Source organism: Pleurodeles waltl, chromosome 2_1 (assembly GCF_031143425.1).
Source record: "Pleurodeles waltl isolate 20211129_DDA chromosome 2_1, aPleWal1.hap1.20221129, whole genome shotgun sequence".
Taxonomy (NCBI): Eukaryota; Metazoa; Chordata; class Amphibia; order Caudata; family Salamandridae; genus Pleurodeles; species Pleurodeles waltl.
Genome location: NC_090438.1, coordinates 881406571 through 881427577, shown reverse-complemented (window position 1 = coordinate 881427577; position 21007 = coordinate 881406571).

Here is a 21007-nt window from a genome sequence, read left to right as displayed (position 1 = left end):
TAAATACACCAGCCTGTAGGCAGTATTACCGCCACTTTTGCACCAACCACCAGGGTTGTAATTAGGGCCTATGTGGGTCAGCCCATACGTGTCCAGATGTCTGGCCTGAGGGGCCCGTGATTGCTGCATGCGCTGTGTGCGCTGTGTCCTGATTGGCTAAGTGCACCAAACTACATGTGTTCTCTAACTCTATAGTTTTTTGGAATGCATAGTCCCTCTGACCATTTGTGCTTTATTTGGGGCAAGTCTACAGCCACTATTGTACTGTGCTTCATATCTTTGGGCTCTTACCTAAGCTTGTGTGTTTGGATGTTGGCTAATTGTTACCCTTCCTGCGACCTGTCAGTCATTGGCCTTCAGGCCTGGGCTGCAGAGCCTGCCTGTCCACGTTCCTAGATGCTGGGGCTGACTGAGAGTTCAGGATGAGGGAATCCAACAGAGGTATTGTGACTTTGTGTCTAAAATGTATTGTTGTGTATAAAGGTGTCTGGTTGTTGAGTGCATTGACAGGTCTGATATTAACAAGCTAACATAACATACATAGGCGGTCATTACAACATTGTCGGTAAAAGCTGCTTACCACCGTGCAGAAGACCGCCAACACACCGCCGCGGAATTCCGCCACAGCTATTATGACCCACATTTCGGAATCCGCCAAAATTCAGACACCCACACAAGTCCGCCACACCAAAGGTCAGTGATAAACTGGTGAAAACAAAACCTCCACCGTCACGCCAACAGAAATACGCCCACACTAACACGACACACGAATCCATGTGGCGGTCTTTCAACCGCGGTATTCCATTGGCGGTACACACCGCTGCGCTCAAAATACACACACTCTTACAAAACACAGCCACATTGGACAATTCGAAATACACACAACTGATACACATACACACACCACTCCCACACAGCCATTACAATATAAAACACACACCCACGTCACCCACGACCAAAAATTCTGAAAGAAGGCCAGAGAGAGATAGCACCAGCAAGAACAACAGCATCCACAGGCACACAACACCATCACCCACAGAACTTCCACGCATCTCACACAACACACCACTACATATCAGCACACTTAACACCACACACTCCACCCCACACATCACCTACACCACCCCATGGCATGGCAAAGACACCCCAGGATCTCAGAGGAGGAGCTCAGGGTCATGGTGGAGGAAATCTTCCATGTAGAGCCACAGCTTTTCGGAGTACAGGTGCAACACACCTCCATTGCAAGGAAGATGGAGCTATGGCAAAGAATAGTGGACAGGGTCAAGGCAGTGGGACAGCACCCAAGAAATCGGGAGGACATCAGGAAGAGGTGGAACGACCTACGGGGGAAGGTGCGTTCAGTGGTCTCAAGACACCACCAGGCGGTTCAGCGGACTGGCGACGGACCCCCACCTCCTCACCCACAACTAACAACATGGGAGGAGCAGGTCTTGGCGATTCTGCATCCTGAGGGCCTTGCAGGAGTAGGTGGAGGAATGCACTCTCGTAAGACAAATCTTAATTATTACATCCCCCACCCTACCTGCATGCCATCACATACCCCCACCCTCACCCCCAGCACCCCAACTCCTCACATATGTCCCAACATCACAAACCACCCATCCCAACACCAAGCCCTGCATGCAACAACAAAGCATGGACACCCATCACTAAAGCATGTCCATTGCACATACCCGTACAACCCCCTAAATCATCCTCACACAAGGTCCCACACAGGAATGCAGGCACTGGGGTACACAGTCACCCACCCATTGCACACCATGACACACACAGATGTAATAACCATCCTTTTATACCCCTGCAGGATCCCTACCCAACGTCACCGGAGAGGAGGGTCCACATATGTCCACACCACCAACAGAAGAGGCCCACAGTGATGACAGCAGCTCTGTCCAACTGGATCTAGATGACCAGCCTGGCCCAACGAGGAACTCGGGACAGTCAGTTCCCCTCACCCAGTCACAGGCCACCACAGACCTTCCCCCCTCTGGAAACACCAGCACAGGACCCACCCAGCAGGCCCATACCTCCGTCCCCAGGACATGTCAATCAGCAGTGTGTCCACCATTACAGGGAACCCAGGATAACCCACCACCCCAACAACAACAGGGACCTGGGGGTAGTGGTAGTGGGCACACGGTCCAGGGGACGGAGGCCCAGGAACACAGGGGAACTGGGAGGGCTGCTGTGCGACAGGGGGCAGACAGGCCAAGGGAACCCACTCTCCACAAGGCCCTCTCCTCCATCATGGGAGCATACCACCACTCCCAGGAGACGATGGCAACGGTACTGGCCAAGTTTCAGGATACCCAGCGCCTGCAGGAGGAACAGTTTATGGGTTTCAGGGGGGAACTCAGAACCATCAGCTCCACCCTGGGCACCATCGTAGGGGTGCTGAAGGAAGTATTCAACACCAGGAGGGACACTGTGGCACTACAAGGGGCCCCTGACACTAGCATGGACGATGAACTGCCCACCACCTCCGCCGGTGCTAGTGGGCAGGACGCCCTGCTACAGGACCACCACACCAGCACCCCACCCACTGCAGAGGGAGAACCACCCCGCAAACGGTCCCTGAGATCCAGGAAAAAGACAGAGCACGATGCCAAGACCCCCGCCAAGAAATGAGACCACCCTGATTGTCATCCTACTGTCCCACTTTGTCACCCTGTCCATACTTTAACTGCCCCAGCTCCACTTCCTATGCCCATTTGGGCAATGCACCTGTGAGACTAATAGACTGGACTCTGCCATGGACATTCCTCCGCCATCACCCCTCACCATTTCACTACCCCCTCCAATATTGAGCACTTAAATAAACACACTTAAAGCACAAAACAATCTGGAGTCTGTGATTTCGAAATAGTGTATAAGCAATTACAGTGACAAAATGCTCTTTCAATTGTAATGTCAACATACCTATGTCACACAGCTCTAGTCCATGAGGAATCTAAGCAGATGCCACACAGTGGGACCCACATCTGTGAAATCGTAAGGGAAAGTGACAACTCAGTGACCATACACTGGGTGAAAACAACACACAGTAGAGAGGTAGTAGTGTTAAAGTAAATATAGTAGGCAGGTCTGTACTCTTACCTGTGTCTCACTGGAAATATTGCTGGATCACTGAGTCCCTGTTGTTCATGTCATGTCTTCTTCCTCTGCTTCCTCGTCTTCGCTGTCCACAGGCTCCACAGCTGCAACAACACAGCCATCTTGACCATCCTCCTGCAGAAAAGGCACTTGTCGTCGCAAAGCCAAGTTATGAAGCATACAGCAGGCCACGATGATCTGGCACACCTTCTTTGGTGAGTAGAATAGGGATCCAACTGTCATATGGAGGCACCGGAACCTGGCCTTCAGGAGGCCGAATGTCCGCTCGATCACCCTCCTAGTTCGCCCATGGGCCTCATTGTAGCGTTCCTCTGCCCTTGTCCTGGGATTCCTCACTGGAGTCAGTAGCCATGACAGGTTGGGGTAACCAGAGTCACCTGCAAATGGTGAGGGACAACTGTTAGACACGCACTAACCTGGAGAGATATCCCCAGACCCAGACAGCCATTCCCACTGACTTGCCTCCTGGTGCTCACCTAATAGCCACACACGGTGCCTCTTAAGTTGACCCATCACATAAGGAATTCTGCTATTCCGCAGGATGTAGGCATCATGCACTGAGCCAGGGAACTTGGCATTCACATGGGAGATGTACTGGTCTGCCAAACATACCATCTGTACATTCATAGAATTATAAATCTTCCGGTTTCTGTAAACCTGTTCACTCCTGTGGGGGGGGGGGAACCAAAGCCACATGGGTCCCATCAATGGCACCTATGATGTTGGGGATGTGTCCCAGGGCATAGAAATCCCCTTTCACTGAAGGCAAATCCTCCACCTGAGGGAAAACGATGTAGCTCCGCATGTGTTTCAGGAGGGCAGACAACACTCTGGACAATACGTTGGAAAACATAGGCTGGGACATCCCTGATGCTATGGCCACTGTTGTTTGAAAAGACCCACTTGCAAGGAAATGGAGCACTGACAGCACCTGCACTTGAGGGGGGGATTCCTGTGGGATGGCGGATTGCTGACATCAGGTCTGGCTCCAACTGGGTACCCAGTTCCTGGATTGTGGCACGGTCAAGCCTGTATGTGATAATCAAATGTCGATCCTCCATTGTCGACAGGTCCACCAACGGTCGGTACACCGGAGGATTCCGCCATCTCCTCACATGTCCCAGCGGACGGTGCCTATGAAGGACAACAGCGAGCACAGAGTCAAACAACTCAGAGGTACGTACCCACAGTTTACCCAGAACAACTATCATACACAAAAGGTGGCATGTATGTGTGTTGAGTCTTGGCCTAGGTATGTGTGACGTAGTTGGAAATGAAGCCATGTGGTGCCCTGAAATGGCGGCTGCCTGACCTCTAAAGTGGGACAATGGGATGTGAGGTAACTGCGCTGGCGTTGTACACCGTCGCGGTAGGCGGTTGAAGACCGCGGCGCAATGCTGCATTAGTTAAAATTGGACCCTATGGGTCTCAGGAGCGAATGACGATGTACGCCGGCGGTGACGGTACGCACAGCCACGGATGTGACCGCCATTTTCTATCTGTTCAATCACTCAATACCTGATCTTCGACATGAGAGGACCTACACTGCAAGTGCTGCTGTGACCTCAGTCTGGAAGAGACAATGGCTCGAGTGTCTGGGGAAAGGGCCCCTGCCTTCACGTCGGAGGAGTTGGAGAAGCTCGTGGATTGGGTTCTCCCCAGTACACGCTACTCTACGGTCCTCCAGACAAACAGGTAAGTACACAGGGAGCATGTTGTATGGGCTATGCCTGTGTGGAGAGGGCTGGATGTAAGAAGGAAGGGGGGAGAGTGCTGCGTGCATGAAAGACGGTGAATTCATGTGCCGCATGGCAAGGGTAGGGATTGGGGCCAATCAGTTTGATGGTGCAGTTGGTAATAACTTCTCTTTTTCCCCTGTACATTTCATGTAGGTCAGCGCCCACCAGAAAAAAAATATTTGGCGTGCCATCGCCAAGGATGTCTGGACCCTGGGGGTCTGCCAAAGATGGAGCACCCACTGCCGGAAAAGATGGGAGGACATTTGCCGCTGGAGCAAGAAGATGGCGGAGGCTCAGCTGGGGATGGCCTCCCAACGTGGGAGGGGTACCCGTCGCACCATGACCCCCCTGATGTTCAGGATCCTGGCGGTGGCCCACCCGGAGTTGGATGGGCGTTTGAGGGCATCACAGCAGCCACACGGGGTGAGTACACTCTCATTCTGCTGACTTTGCTTTCAGTGGAGGGGTCTGGGTGGGGGAGGTGGGCTGTGGGTTTCCCTAGGCCAGGGTGAGTTCTGTAGGCAAGGCCCCTCCGTAAGGCAGGCCATGTGGCACCCCAGCCCACCTCTGTTGAGTGCCAAGTACACCTTGTCATGCCCCTGTGTCATCTATGTGTGCAGATGTCGTCCATAGCCTTGTAGGCCATTTCCCTGGAATTGAACAGTGGAGCCCAAGAGCGTGGCGTAGTGCAGGGGGCTTCTGTGTCTGTCGTGTCCACCAACGGCAGCGGTAATGCATGCACTCAACATGTCTTTCTTCTGTCGCCCCCCCCATTTGTGGTCTCCCTGTTCTTGTGTGCATTAGCATCATCAGGCGGAGGAGCAGTGGCACCGGAGCATGAGGGAGCTGCATCCCACATGGCCCTGGAGGGCAACACTACGGAGACTGAATTCACCAGTGGGACAGAGGGCGAGGGGAGCTTCCACTGCGGGGACAGGAGCTGCACCAGCGACACAAACTCATTCTCTGATGGGAGCTCCCTTGTGGTGGCGGCAACATCTGTGCCCCCCGCATCTACAGGTACAGCCGCCACCCCCTGCCCTACCAGCACTCCCCTCCCAGCAGCCCCTCAGCCTTTGCCCTGTGCCCGCTCACGCAGGAGGGTGGGCATCACCTTCGCCCCAGGCACCTCAGGCCCTGCCCCAGTCACCCCTGCTGCCCTCAGTGAGGAGGCCATTGACCTCCTCAGGTCCCTCACTGTTGGGCAGTCTACCATTTTGAATGCCATCCAGGGTGTAGAGAGGCAGTTGCAACAAACCAATGCATTCCTGGAGGGCATTCATTCTTGTCAGGCGGCCCTTCAGCGAGCTTTTCAGACTCTGGCCTCAGCACTGATGGCAGCCATTGTCTCCATCTCTAGCCTCCCCCCTCCAACTTCCTCCACCCGACCCAATCCCCTGTACCTCAGACTATCCCAAGCACACCTACAGACCAACATGCACACACCTCAACATCCAAGGGAAGCTCAGGCAAACATAAGCACCACACATCCCACAGGCACTCACGCAAGCATCACACACATGCAGACACACCAACATTCACTGCCTCCACTGTGTCCCCCTCCTCCTCGTCTCGTTCCTCCCTCCCAGTCTCATCTACACTCACACCTGCATGCACTACCTCTACAGCCACTACGTCCCTCTCCAGTACACCCACCACCACACCCCGCTCACGTGCAGTCACCACCCCCACTACCATTCACACGTCCCCTGTGTCCTCTCCCAGTGTGTCTGTGGTGCCACCTCCCAAGATACACAAACGCAGGCACACACCCACCCAACAGTCATCCACCTCACGACAGCCTCCAGCGCATGCACCTTCACCCAAAGTCACCAAACGTACACCTCCTACAACCACCACCTCTTCCTCCACTCCCAAACCCCCTCCAGCTCCCTGTCCCAGTGTGTCCAAAAAACTTTTCCTGTACAACCTTGACCTCTTTCCCACACCTCCCCTACCCCGTCCATCTCATAGGTCCCGAACTAGCACCTCAGCCACAACATCTCCGGGACCAGTGGTGCCTGTAGTCACCGGGATCTGGAGTGCACCGGCCACCAGGGCAGCCAGTGTGGCACAGAGCCACAGCACAGACAGTCCCCCACCTGTGAAGCATCAGAAGGTGGCCAGTGCCCGACGGGAGAGGGGGAAGACTCCAGCCACCAAAGCTGCTCCCAGGGGTACAGGTGGGAGTGTGGAGTGAGCTGTGACACCTTCCAAGGTGGGGAAGGGCCACAAGAAACCCCGCAAGTCTGGGAAGAGCAGCACAGCGGAGAAGACCGCCATCATCCCCGATGCCCAGGAGGCCACCACCAGCACCAGCCCACCTGCACAGGAGGCCACCGCCAGCATCAACCCAACTGCCCAGGAGGCCACCGCCAGCACCAGCCCACCTGCCCAGGAGGCCACCACCAGCACCAGCCCAGCTGCCCAGGAGGCCACCGCCAGCACCAGCCCAGCTGCCCAGGAGGCCACCGCCAGCACCAGCCAACCTGCCCAGGAGGCCACCGCCAGCACCAGCCCACCTGCCCAGGAGGCCAGCACCAGCCCACCTGGCCAGGAGGCTACCGCCAGCACCAGCCCCACTGGGCCATGAAGGACCGCCAGCTCTAGCCCCGCTGGTCCATGAAGGACCACCAGCAAAAGCCCCGCTGGGTCATGAAGGACCGCCAGTAAAAGCCCTGCTGGGCCATGAAGGACCGCTAGCAAAAGCCCCGCTGGGCCATGAAGGACCGTCAGCAGCTAAGACCCTGCAATGGAGACAGCCATCTCAAGCACCGCTGAACAGGGCACTGCCGCCTCGAGCACCGCTGAACAGGGCACCGCCATCTCAAGCACCGCTGAACAGGGCACCGCCGCCTCAAGCACTGCTGAACAGGGCACCGCCGTCTCAAGCACAGCTACACAGGGCACCACCGCCTCAAGCACCTCTGAACAGGGCACCACCGTCTCAAGCACCCCTGAACAGGGCACCTCCGTCTCAAGCACCGCTGTACAGGGCACCGCCGTCTCAAGCACCGCTGAACAGGGCACCACCGTCTCAAGCACCGCTGAACAGGGCACCGCCGTCTCAAGCACCGCTGCACAGGGCACCGCCGTCTCAAGCACCGCTGAACAGGGCACTGCCATCTCAAGCACCGCTGATCAGGGCACCGCCGTCTCAAGCACCGCTAGCCCATGAGCGGCAGGGGCACTGACGCAACTGAGTCCGTCACAGGGTGAATGATGCACTCTGGCCACCATGCCCCCTCCAGAACCAGTGGAGACTGTCATCCACTACCTCTGTCCTTAGCAGGATGAAGCACTTTTGGGCACCATGCCCCCTCCAGAACCAGTGGAGGGATCCATCCACTACCTCTGTCCTTAGCAGGATGAAGCACTCTGGGCACCATGCCCCCTCCAGAACCAGTGGAGAGATCCATCCACTACCTCTGTCCTTAGCAGGATGAAGCAATCTGGGCACCATGCCCCCTCCAGAACCAGTGGAGACTGTCATCCACTTGTGAGACTGTGGCTTTGCACTACCCAGGATTGAACAGTGGGCAACCCACCCACTGTAGAGACTTGTGAGACTGTGGCTTTGCACTCCCCAGGACTGAACAGTGGGCAACCCACCCACTGTAGAGACTTGAGAGACTGTGGCTTTGCACTCCCCAGGATTGAACAGTGGGCATGTGGCCCCCTCGTGGATTTGGCGTTTTGCACTCAAGCGGCTGAGGTGCCCCCCCTTTCCCTCCCCCTGAGGTGCCTGTTTAGTTGCTCTCTGATGCCCCTGCAGTGTTCTCTCCATCATGGTTGGGGATCTTGTATGGGCCTCGCCCATACCGTGTGGTCCCAGTGTTCCACTGACTTTCTTAGAGCACTACCTGGACTACTATGCTTGGTATATATTTTGTACATGGTGTATATATATATTTCAGCCTACTTGCTCTTAATATATTACAATGGTTACACTCATTTTCTATTGTCTTTGCATTCTTCCGGGGGGTTTGGGGGGTGTAACTGTGATGTATTGATATGCATTAGTGTGTGTGTTGTAGAGGGTGAGGGTGGGGGTGGGGGTGTTGCGTGTGTGTCTCCCTGTTTTTTCCCTCCCCCCTCCCCTGTGTCGTAGGTGCAGTACTCACCGTGGTCTTCGCCGCCAGCGTTCGTGCTCCTGGTAGAGGAGCAGGAAGACTATTGCAGGGAGAATTTGGAGTTCCGGATCCATGGCGTCCTCGTTCCTCGTGGGGTGTGTAGAGGTGAGCGTTTTTCCTTCGGGGTTCCTGTTTCCGCCGTGTTTTTATCCGCGGTGAGTCCGCCCCGGAAAAGGTGGCGGATTGGCCTGTCATAATAGTGTGGGCGGTACATTGTCACCCGCCTGTCTGTTGGCAGTGACCGCCAAGCTGTTTGTTTGTACCGCTGTGGCGGTCAGAGTGTTAAAGTGGCTGTCTTTGTTGGCGGTTTCTGCCATGGTCGTAATTGCAAATTGTTTACCGCCGGCCTGTTGGCGGTGTTACGACCGCCAGGGTTGTAATGACCACCATAGTAACTTACTATGCAATATTTTCTAAAAAATTTCCCAGATTTATCTTTTTACAACTGATGTTTGTCAAAATTGATTTGCTGGTTGAGGAGATTGAAACCCTACTCAAGCAGCAACCACAATCTCTGTCAAGGTGAAAAAGAGGCAAACCCCAAATTAACCTGTGTTGAACCCTTTAGTAGCTTGGCACAAAGCAGTAAGGCTTCGCTTAAAGGTAATGTGCAAAAGCACTAAGACTTAACTTAAAGGTAATGTGTAAAATATGTATGCAGCACTTCAAACAATAATAGAGTGAAAACACAACACAAGAAAAAGTCCATACCAATTTAGAAAAATGTAATAAATTATTTGACACAAAAACAATTATTCCATCAGTTGAACCAGGAATATGCAGTTTTAAAGATGTAAGTGGAATCGCACCAAAAAGTACAAATCACCAACTGCGGTAATCTGGTGGCATTAGACTGGGACAAAGTCACAAGTTCAGGCTTACTGTTTTGGAGCACGGGCTAGCTACAGGGACCTCCTGTAGGCTACTGAACATGGGGCCAGATGTATGAAAAAGCCTTTTGCGATTCGGAAATAGTGATTTTTAAGAAATCGCTATTTCTGAGTCGCAAAATCCTATGTATCATATTTGCGATTTGGTAATAGCGATTTCTTAAATATCGCAAATGCTATTACTGAATCGTAAATTGCAATACAGCCCCCATTCGCACCTATGAGCCTGTCGGCCCTTATGTGCACATTTTTTGCATTTCCCAAATTACGAATTCCTAACAGGAATTCGCAATTTGGGCAATGCAAACTCCAGGGTGCTGGGGGCCTAAGGCCCCCTCTGCTGCACCCCAAACAATTTTGGAAGACATGTAAGGTGCACACATGCCAAAAGGGCATGTGTGCGTTACATGTCAATTTTAAAAATGCTTTTTTAAAATTTGCACATGGTTACCACCAAGTTCAACTTGGTGGTAATAGCTATTCCTTAATGCCCAATTCGCATTAAGGAATTGCTTCATACATGTGCTTAAGGAATTGCAAATAAGGATTCCTTATTTGCGATGCCGCATGTAGAGAATCGCAAATTGCGATTCTCTCTCAATGGGGTCGCAATTTTAAGGAATCACTATTTTAGTGATTCCTTTAAATTGCATTCAGAATGCCTTTCATACATTCTGAAAGGCCTTTTTGCATTCGCAAACAGGCATTTGCGTTGTTTGCGAATGCAAAAAGGCTTCATACATCTGGCCCATAGTACCTTAATCCAGTTTGCAGAGTGTTGTGTGAACCCTGTCCACAGCGGTTTCAATGGCCTAGAGGGCTTCTATGCAAGGTCCTGTGTCTTCGTGAAGGGTGCCATCGATGAGGGGTTTGAAATGCAAAGTCCCCTGTCAAAGATGCATTGCAAACTAGCAGGTTCTGAATAAATTGCAGGGCTTGTGATGTAGCAGCCTACTTCATCATCGAGGATCCAGTCGATGATGGGCTAGCAATGTGAAGACATGCACTGAGAATGAATCATGCAACAGTAGATACAAGGAGGCTGTTAGCTGAGATGTGAAGTCCTGCATCGGGGATGAATCATTCAGTTATTCTGATGTGGAGGTTTGTGACGTGATGCATCATGATGCACTGATTATGCTGTGACAAAAGCTGGACTGGCAGAGCACCTTCAGGACCACTTTCAAGGGTCCAAGACTTGGGGTGGCACCACTTAGGAATTCAGGATTCTCAGCTAGCAGAGTCCAGATGCTGGGTTTAAGGATGTCGGAGCCCTCTGTCCCTGAGTCTTTGGTCAGGAGGCCGGCAAACTAGTTCCTGGAGTTACTCTGGTGGTCCTTGGTTCAAGATATAGGTCCAGTCCTTTTTACTCAGGCAGGATGGCAGCAAGACAGCACAGCAGGAGAGCAGAGCAGCAGTCCTTCTTGCAGCAAAGAAGCAGAGCAGTCCTTCTTCTGAGTCTTCCACCAGTCCGGTTATGCACTGAAGAGTAGTATCTGAGGGTCATTTATTTATACCTGGTGCCCACTTTGAAGTAGTAGACGGTTCTGAAGGTTTCCACCCCTTGGAATGCTAGGCCTCCCCTTCATCCCTACCCTGGCCCCAGCTTCTCTGGGGAAACAAAACACTAGTGACAGAGCCTTTGTGACTGTTCGGACAGGGCCTTTGTGATGTGCAGGTGTGTTAATTGAGAGCACCCCCCACCCTCCTTGTTAAGTCAGAGTGTCCCATCCTGCCAACACCTATCTTCCATCAGTCTCACTGTCTGGGAGCAATACACAGTGATCAACTGCCAGCTACGCATAGCCATGTGACCCAGATGCAGGCTGCAGGGTCCACGTGGCTAGACAAGAAAATACCAGCTTTCTAAAAGTGACATTTTCAGGATTGTGACTAAAATCTGACTTTCGTATTAAAGAGGGCTTCTAATTAAAATTCTTTAGGCACCAAATTCAGCCTGTCTGCCTGCTCTAAACTGAATCTTATCACATATGAAATGTAATAAGGAAACCCAATGTTATCCTATGAGAGAGGTAGGCCTTTCATTAGTGGAAACACATTTAAGAGTTTTTCACTACCAGAACATATAAAAATTAAAAGTACATATCCATCTTTTAAAATATACTGCACCCTCCCATATGGGCTGCTTTGGGCTCACCCTAGGCGTGACATATATATTAAAAAAGGAAAGGATAGGCCTGGCAAATGGTTTATTTGGTAGGTCATAATGGTAGTTTAAAACTGCAAAAACAGGCTGCAATGGCAGGCAAGAGCCATGTTTAAAGGGCTCCTTAAGTGGGTAGTACAATCAGTGCTGCAGGCCCAATGGTAGAATTTCATCTACAGGCTCTGGGTATATATAGTACCAACTTACTAGGGACTTGCAACTAAATAGAATGTGCCAATTGGGTGGAGGCCAAAACATGTTTAAAGGAGGTAGCACAAGCATTTTAGCACTGGCTAGCAGTGGTAACGTTCACAGAGTCTTAAAGCCAGCTAAAATATTGTCTGCAAAAACAGGATGCTGGAAAAGTGCAGTACAACAAGCCTTGTAAGTTGCATTGACTTTCTGAAAATTCCCCTCTTCTGAAGGCCCTTATTATCCCCCCACTCCTAATTCCAGCAAACGTGTGTAATAAGGAAATTGCTAACATGAAAAGAATGGAAAGCAGTCGGGAACGAATATAGTAATGTTCTTGCAAAGGAAGCAAGATGCTTGAGAATTGAATTGTTACATGAAGGCAATGCCTTTCTATAAAGCGTGACTAAGCTTCTACAAGAGAAGTGCATGTCATCTTTATAACTCACTTCTACAACAAAAAAAAAAAAAAATTGAAAGTTTCAACTTTTCTTCAGGCCTCCTTCTATGATTTAAAACGTTTGACTTCAGTATGCCCAAAATACTATTATGGGGATGATTCTAACCCTGGCGGTCGGTGATAAAGCGGCGGCCAACCCGGCAACTGGCCGGCGGTCCAAAAAATGGAATTCTGACCCTGGCGGGAACCGCCAACACAGCCCGCCACCTTAACACTCCGACCGCCACGGCGGGACACACAAACAGGTTGGCGGTCACCGCCAACAGACAGGCGGGAGACAATGTACCGCCCACCCTATCACAACTCACCAATCCGCCACCTTTTCCCGGGGCGGGAGCCCCACCGATAAAAACACGGCGGAAACAGACTACGAACGGGAAAACACTCACCTCTACGCAACCCACGAGGAAGGAGGACAGCATGGAACCCGAATTAAACATCCTACCTGCTCTCGTCTACCTGCTCATCTACCACGAGTACGAACGCCAGCGCAGACGACAACGGTGAGTACTGCACCTACGACACAGGGGAGGGGGGACGAGCAACAAGTCACAGTGACACCACCCAAACCCCCCGGAAAAATGCAAAGACATAATTAAATAGAGAAACAAAATTTATGTAAAAAATATCCTCTGCTAAGTCATGGTTAAATAGCAATAAAAATAATAAAAAAGAAAATAAATATTTTGTGCAATCGATAAACCGAGGCAATTAGTCCTGCACATTTAACTAAATTCCAAGTGTCCGTGGGCCAAAGTGTATCAACACAAGGGCAAAGCCCACACAGGAGACCTGAGTCCATTGGAGAGAACACTGCTGGGGCATCTGATGATAAAACTACAGGCACCTCAGGGGGAAGGGAAGGGGGGGCACCACAGCCACATGAGTCCACGATGCCAGATCCACGAAGGGGCCACCATGCCCACTGTGCCATCCTGGGGAGTGCAAAGCCACAGTCTCTCAAGTCTCTACAGTGGGTGGCTTACCCACTGTGCCATCCTGGGGAGTCCAAAGCCACAGTCTCTCAATGTCTCTACAGTGGGTGGCTTGCCCACTGTGCCATCCTGGGGAGTGCAAAGCCACAGTCCATCACGTGGATTACAGAGACCACTGGTCATGGAGGAGGCATGGTGGGCACAGTGAACCGTGAACACTAGCTCGACACAAAACCGGCACTGTCATTGTGCCAGCGGTGCTTGAAACGGCGGTGCCCAGCGGAGCGGTGCTTGAGACGGCGGTGCCCAGCGGAGCGGTGCTTGAGACGGCGGTGCCCAGCGGAGCGTTGCTTGACAGGAAGGGCCCAGCGGAGCAGAGCTTGAGACGGCGGGGCCCAGCGGAGCGGTGCTTGAGACAGCGGTGCCCAGCGGAGCGTTGCTTGACAGGTAGGGCCCAGCGGAGCGGTGCTTGACAGGAAGGGCCCAGCGGAGCGTTGCTTGACAGGAAGGGCCCAGCGGAGCGGTGCTTGACAGGAAGGGCCCAGCGGAGCGGTGCTTGAGACGGCGGTGCCCAGCGGAGCGTTGCTTGACAGGAAGGGCCCTGCGGAGCGGTGCTTGAGACGGCGGTGCCCAGCGGAGCGTTGCTTGACAGGAAGGGCCCAGCGGAGCGGTGCTTGAGACGGCGGGCCCAGCATAGCGGTGCTTGAGACGGCGGTGCCCAGCGGAGCGTTGCTTGACAGTAAGGGCCCAGCGGAGCGGTGCTTGACAGGAAGGGCCCAGCGGAGCGGTGCTTGACAGGAAGGGCCCAGCGGAGCGGTGCTTGAGACGGCGGGGCCCAGCGGAGCGGTGCTTGAGACGGTGGTGCCCAGCGGAGCGTTGCTTGACAGGAAGGGCCCAGCGGAGCGGTGCTTGACAGGAAGGGCCCAGCGGAGCGGTGCTTGACAGGAAGGGCCCAGCGGAGCGGTGCTTGACAGGAAGGGCCCAGCGGAGTGGTGCTTGAGACGGCGGGGCCCTGTTCAGCAGTGCTCTTCTGCACGGCGGGGCCCTGTTCAGCGGTGCTCTTCTGCACGGCGGGCCCCTGTTCAGCGGTGCTTGAGACGGCGGGCCCTGTTCAGCAGTGCTCTTCTGCATAGCGGGCCCTGTTCAGCGGTGCTCTTCTGCACGGCGGGCCCCTGTTCAGCGGTGCTTGAGACGGCGGGGCCCTGTTCAGCGGTGCTTGTCCAGTAATTCAAGGGAGCCAGACCTGGCCTGGACTCCCTGCTCAGTCGCCCTCTGACCGTGCAGTTGCTGGACCCTTCGGTGACGGAGTCCTGGGCCCTTGGGTGTCCTCCCTTACACCCGGGATAGGGCTTGTGGGGCCCTCCTGCTCCGTGCTCCTGCTGGCTGACTTCTCCGCCCTGCTGCCTTTTCGCTCCTTAGATGAGGCTCTCTGGCCCTTGCCTCCCCTGGATGTTGTGGCAGGTGAAGTGGCCGAACTTTGGTCCTTGGGGGCAGCCGTGTCAGTCTTCTCACGGCGGCCCTTGAGTTTCCTGGTCCTCTTTCCAGGGGGGGGGGGCTGGCTGTCCCCTTGCTGCTGACAGATGTGTTACTGCTGCCAAAGGGTGGACTCCAGAACCCATGCACTACAGTGACACTTGAAGCTGGGCTGGTGGTGGCTGAGGTGCTCTTGGGACTCTTAGCAGATGGAGGGGGTGGGTCAGGGGAGGGAAAGAGGTTAAGATTGGAGAGGTAAAGTTTTTTAGGACCAAGGTAAAGGGTGGGAGTAGTGGTGATGGGAGTGGAGGAAGAGGATGTGGTTGTAGGAGAGTCAGGTGTGCTGTCTTTGGGTGCAGGTGATTGTAACGTAGGCTGTCGTGAGGTGGATGGCTGTTGGGTGGGTGGCTGCCTGCTTTTGTGTGTCTTGGAAGAGGGGGTGACAGACACAGTGGGAGAGGACACAGGGGATGTGTAAATGGCAGTGGGGGTGGTGACTGCACGTGTGCGGACTGTACTGGAGGGTGTGGTGGTGATGGAAACACTGGCTGATGGTGGTGTGCATGCAGGTGTGAGTGTAGACGTCACAGGGAGGGAGGAGGGAGACGAGGAGGAGGGGGACACAGAGGTGGTAGTGACTGTTGGCATGTCTGCATCTGGGTGTTGCTTGGGTGAGTGTTTGTGGGATCTGTGGTGCTTGTGTCTGGATGAGCTGCCCTTGGGTGTTGAGGTGTGTGCAGGCTGGTCTGATGGTGTGGATGGGATAGGCTGAGGAACAGGAGACAGAGACAGGGTGGAGGCAGTTAGAAGAGGGAGGCTGGAAACAGGGACAATGGCTGCCGTCAGTGCTGAGGCCAGAGCATTGAACGATCGTTGATGGGCAGCCTGACCCGAATGAATGCCCTACAGGTAGGCATTGCTCCGATGCACCTCCCTTTCTACCCCCTGGATGGCATTCAAAAGGGTAGTCTGCCCAACAATGATGGTCTGAAGGAGGTCAATGACCTCCTCACTGAGGGCAGCAGGGGTAACAGGGGCAGGGCCTGAGGTGCCTGGGGCGAAGGAGATGCCCACCTTCTTGGGCGAGCGGGCACGGAGCGAAGGCTGAGGGGCTGCTGGGAGGGCGGGGCTGGTGCGCTGGGTGGCGGCTGTACCTGTAGAGGCGGGGGGCCCGGATGTTGCCGCCACCGCTAGGGAGCTCCCATCCGAGGACGTGTCGGTGTCGCTGGTGTCACCACCGGTCCCCGTTGTGGTGCTCCCCTCGCCCTCCGTATCACTGGTGCCCTCGGTGTCTGTACCACGGACCACCGGGGCCTTGTGACTTGCAGCTCCCTCGTGCTCCGATGCCAATTCTCCTCCGCCTGATGATGCTAATGCACACATGCACAAGAAGATTAAGAAAAAGGGTGGGGGGAGAAATAATAAAACAGGTTGAGTGCATGCAATGTCAACACCGTTGGCGGAGAGGACAGACACAGGAGCCTCTTGCACTACGCTGCGCAATCGGGGTATACTACTCAGTACTTGTGACCAGGCCTACAGGTCTATGCACAACAAATACACACATGGGTGATGCAGGACCATGGATAGCTGTACTTGTCACCCTACAGAGGTGGGGGGCGGGGGCAGAGGGCCATGCCTAAAGGAGAGGACTACACTACAGAAAACGCCCTGGCCTAATGTCACCCACAACCCTCCTCCCCCACCCAGACGCCTCCACTGCGCATAAAGATAGCAGAATGTGCTGATACTCACCCCCTTGTGTCTGCTGTGATGTCCTCAAGCGCCCATCCAAATCAGGGTAGGCCACCGCCAGGATCCGGGACATCAGGGGGGTCAGGGTACGACTGGCACCCCTCCTAGGTTGGGAGGCCATCCCCAGCAGTGACTCGGCGGTCTTCCTGGTCCCGCGGCGGATGTCCTCCCACCTCTTGCGGCAGTGGGTGCCCCGTCTGATGTGGACCCCCAGGGCCCGGACTTCCTTGGCGATGGCACGCCAAATGTCGACTTTCTGATGGGCGCTGACCTATTTGACATGTACAGGGTGGGAAATGAAAATTCATCATTTATCTGCATGTTAGATGTGATTGCCCCCCCCCTCCCCAACTTTGCCATGTGGCACATGCTCTCATCTGTCATGCGTTGAAATCCTCATTCGCTCCCCACCCCACCCCACCATCTTACATCCACCCCACTCAACACAGGCATAGCCTATTCAATGTGCACCCAGTGTACTAACCTGTTGGTCTGGAGGACCGTAGAGTAACGCATGCTGGGGGAGGACCCCATCCACAAGTTTCTCCAACTCTTCAGACGTGAAGGCAGGGGCCCTTTCCCCAGTCGCAGCAGCCATTGTCTCTTCCAGAGCGAGGTCACAGCAGCACTTGCAGTATAGGTCCTCTCCTGTGGATGATCAGGTCTCGAGTGATTAAGCAGATAGAAAATGGCGGTCAAGCCCGCGGCGGTGCGTACCGCGACCGCCGGCGCACCTCGTCATTGGCTCCTGAAACCCATAGGCTTCAATGTTAACCAATGCGGCTTCGTATAGCGGTCTTCGACCGCCTACCGCCACGGTGTGCCACGCCAGCGCATTGACCTCACATCCCATTGTCCCACTTCACAGGTCAGGCAGCCGCCATTTCAAGGGCCCACATGGCATAATTTGTACTGCGTCACACAGGCCTAGGCCTTGCATTGCCACACATACACGCCTTTCAATACATAGATAATCGTGTGCTATGCAAGCTGTGGTGAACGTACCTGTCATTTGCTTGACTCCATACTCCATGTTGTCCTTCCTAGGCACCGTCCGCTGGGACTTGCGAGGAGAAGGATGAATCCTCGCGTGTACCGACCGCTGGTGGACCTGTCGACAATGGAAGAACGCCATATCATACTACGATACCGACTTGACCGAGCCACTATACATGAACTGTGTGCCCAGCTGGAGCCAGCCCTGATGTCCCCCATCCGCCAACCCACAGGAATTCCCCCTCTAGTGCGGGTTCTGTCAGTCCTCCATTTTTTGGCAAGTGGCTCATTCCAGACAACAGTGGCCATGTCATCTGGAATGTCTCAGCCTATGTTTTCAAAGATTTTGTCCAGAGTGTTGTCTGATTGATGAAACACATGCGGAGCTACATTGTTTTCCCTGAGGAGGATGATTTGGCCACTGTGAAGGGTGATTTCTATGCCCTTGGACATATCCCCAACATCATTGGTGCCATTGATGGGACCCATGTGGCTTTAGTACCCCCAAAAGACGATGAGCAGGTGTACAGAAACAGAAAAAGTTATCATTCTATGAATGTCCAGGTGGTCTGTTTGGCTGACCAGTACATCTCCCATGTAAATGCAAAGTTCCCTGGGTCAGTGCATGACGCGTATGTTATGCGTAATAGCAGCATCCCTTATGTGATGGAACAGCTACAGAGACAACGTGTGTGGCTAATAGGTGACTCTGGTTACCCCAACCTGCCGTGGCTACTGACCCCAGTGAGGAATCCCCGGACCAGGGCAGAGGAACGGTACAATGAGGCCCATGGGCGAACTAGGAGGATCATAGAAAGAACCTTTGGCCTCCTGAAGGCCAGGTTTAGGTGCCTGCATATGACAGGTGGATCCCTGATGTACTCTCCAAAGAAGGTGTGCCAGATCATCGTGGCCTGCTGTATGCTGCACAATCTAGCATTGCGACGGCAGGTGCCTTTCCTGCAGGAGGATGGTCCAGATGGTGGTGTTGTAGCAGCTGTGGAGCCTGTGGAGAGTGAAGAGGAGGAAGACGACAGGGACGACACAGACAACAGGGACACAGTTATACAACAGTATTTTCAGTAGCACACAGGTAAGAATCACCCACGACATTTAACATTTACTTAAAGCCTCCTGCATCTCTACTTTGTGTATTTCCCCCCAGTTCTTTTTAACTGATTTTTGATTTTCCCTTCCCTTTTCAGTGCTGTATGACCCATTGCGTGACTTCTGCTTGGTTAGCCCATGGACTAAAGCTTATTGACATCGGTATGTTGTCATCACAAATTGACTGAACATTATTGAACAGTAATGTGTAATACATTTGTAAAAAATACAGGCTGACTCCTGAATAATTTCAGTGCAATGAGTGATTTATTTTTAGTGCTAGATATTGGTACATGATATTAAAACGGTGATGGGTGATGGTGGAGTAATGTCCATGGCAGAGTCAAGTTCTCAGTTTCACAGGTGCATTGTCCATATGCCTGTGGAAGGATGGAGCAGGGGCAGTTCAAGGTTGGACAGGGTGACAATGTGGGACAGTGGGATGACATCAGGGGGTATCTTATGCTGGCGGGGGTCTTGGCATCCTACTCTGTCTTCCTGTGAGATCTCAGGTTCCGCTTGCGGGGTGGTTGTTCTTCAGCAGGAGGTGGGGTTCTGGTGGCCTGTCGTTGTGGTGGGGCCTCCTGTCCACTAGCGCCGGCGGAGGTGGTAGGCTGTTCCTGGTCCTGGCTAGTGACAGGGGCCCTTTGTGGTGCCACATGGCCCTCAACCTATCCGGTTGAGGGCCTGGACTATGGTCCCCATAGCGGTACCGATGTTCCTAAGTTCATTGCTGAACCCCATGTAGCGTTCCTCCTGCTGTGCCTGGATCTCCGTGAACCTGGCCAGTACCGTCGCCATCGTCTCCTGGGAGTGATGATATGCTCCCATGATGGTGGTGAGGGCCTCTTGGAGAGTGGGTTCCGTGGGCCTGTCCTCCCCCCCTGTAGCACAGCAGCCCTCCCAGTTGCCCTGTTTCCCTGGGCCTCTGTCCCCTGGACGGTGTGCCCACTACCACTGCCCCCAGGTCCCTGTTGTTGTTGGGGTGTTGGGTCAGCCTGGGTGCCCTGTAGTGGCGGACACACCGCTGATTGACGCGTCCTGGAGACAGAGGCATGGGCCCGCTGGGTGGGAGCTGTGCTGCTATTCCCAGAGGGGGTTGGGTCTACTGTGGCCTGTGTCTGTGTGTGGGGAACCGACTGTCCAGAGGTCCCCGATGGTCCGGGCTGGTCATCAGGTTCTAGGTCGACAGAGCTGCTGTCCTCACTGGGGCCTGTTCTGGGGGTGGGATGGACAAATCTGGACCCTCCGTGGCGGTGTGTTGGCGTTCGGGCCCTGCAGGGGTAAAAGAGTATGGTTATTGCTTTTGTGTGTGCCATGGCGTGCATTTTGTGAGTGCCGTTGTCCCCCAGTGCTGGCATTCCCTTGTGGGAGGTGTTGTGAGGGTGGTTGGGGGGGGTGGATGGGTATGTGCAGTGGTCATGCATTGGTGATGGATGTCTATGGTTTGTGTTGGCATTCAGGGGTTGGTGTTGTTTAGGGTGGGTTGTGCTGGTGAGACATTGGCAGGGAGGATGTGTGCTGGGGGGTTGAGATTGGGGGTGAGGGTGGGGGTGTTGTTGGCATGCTGGGGGGGGTGAAGTAGTTGTGAATCGACTTACCAGAGTCCATTCTTCCGGGTACTCCAGCGAGGCCATCAGGATGCATGATGTTTACTACCTCTTGCTCCCAGGATGTGAATTGGGGTGGAGTGGGTGGGGGTCCGCCGCCAGTCTTCTGCACAGCGATGTTGTGTCGCGACACCATCGAGCGCACCTTCCCCCGTAGGTCGTTCCATCGCTTTCGGATGTCTTCCCGATTTCTGGGATGCTGTCCCACAGCGTTGACCCTGTCTACGATCCTTTGCCATAGCTCTGCCTTCCTGGCTATTGTGGTGTGTTGCACCTGTGTGCCGAAGAGCTGGGGCTCTACCCTAATTATTTCCTCCACCATGACCCTGAGTTCTTGGTCCGAGAACCTGGGGTGTCTTTGGGGTGCCATGGGGTGGTGTGGATGAGGTGTGGGGTGGTGTTTGTGGTTATGTGC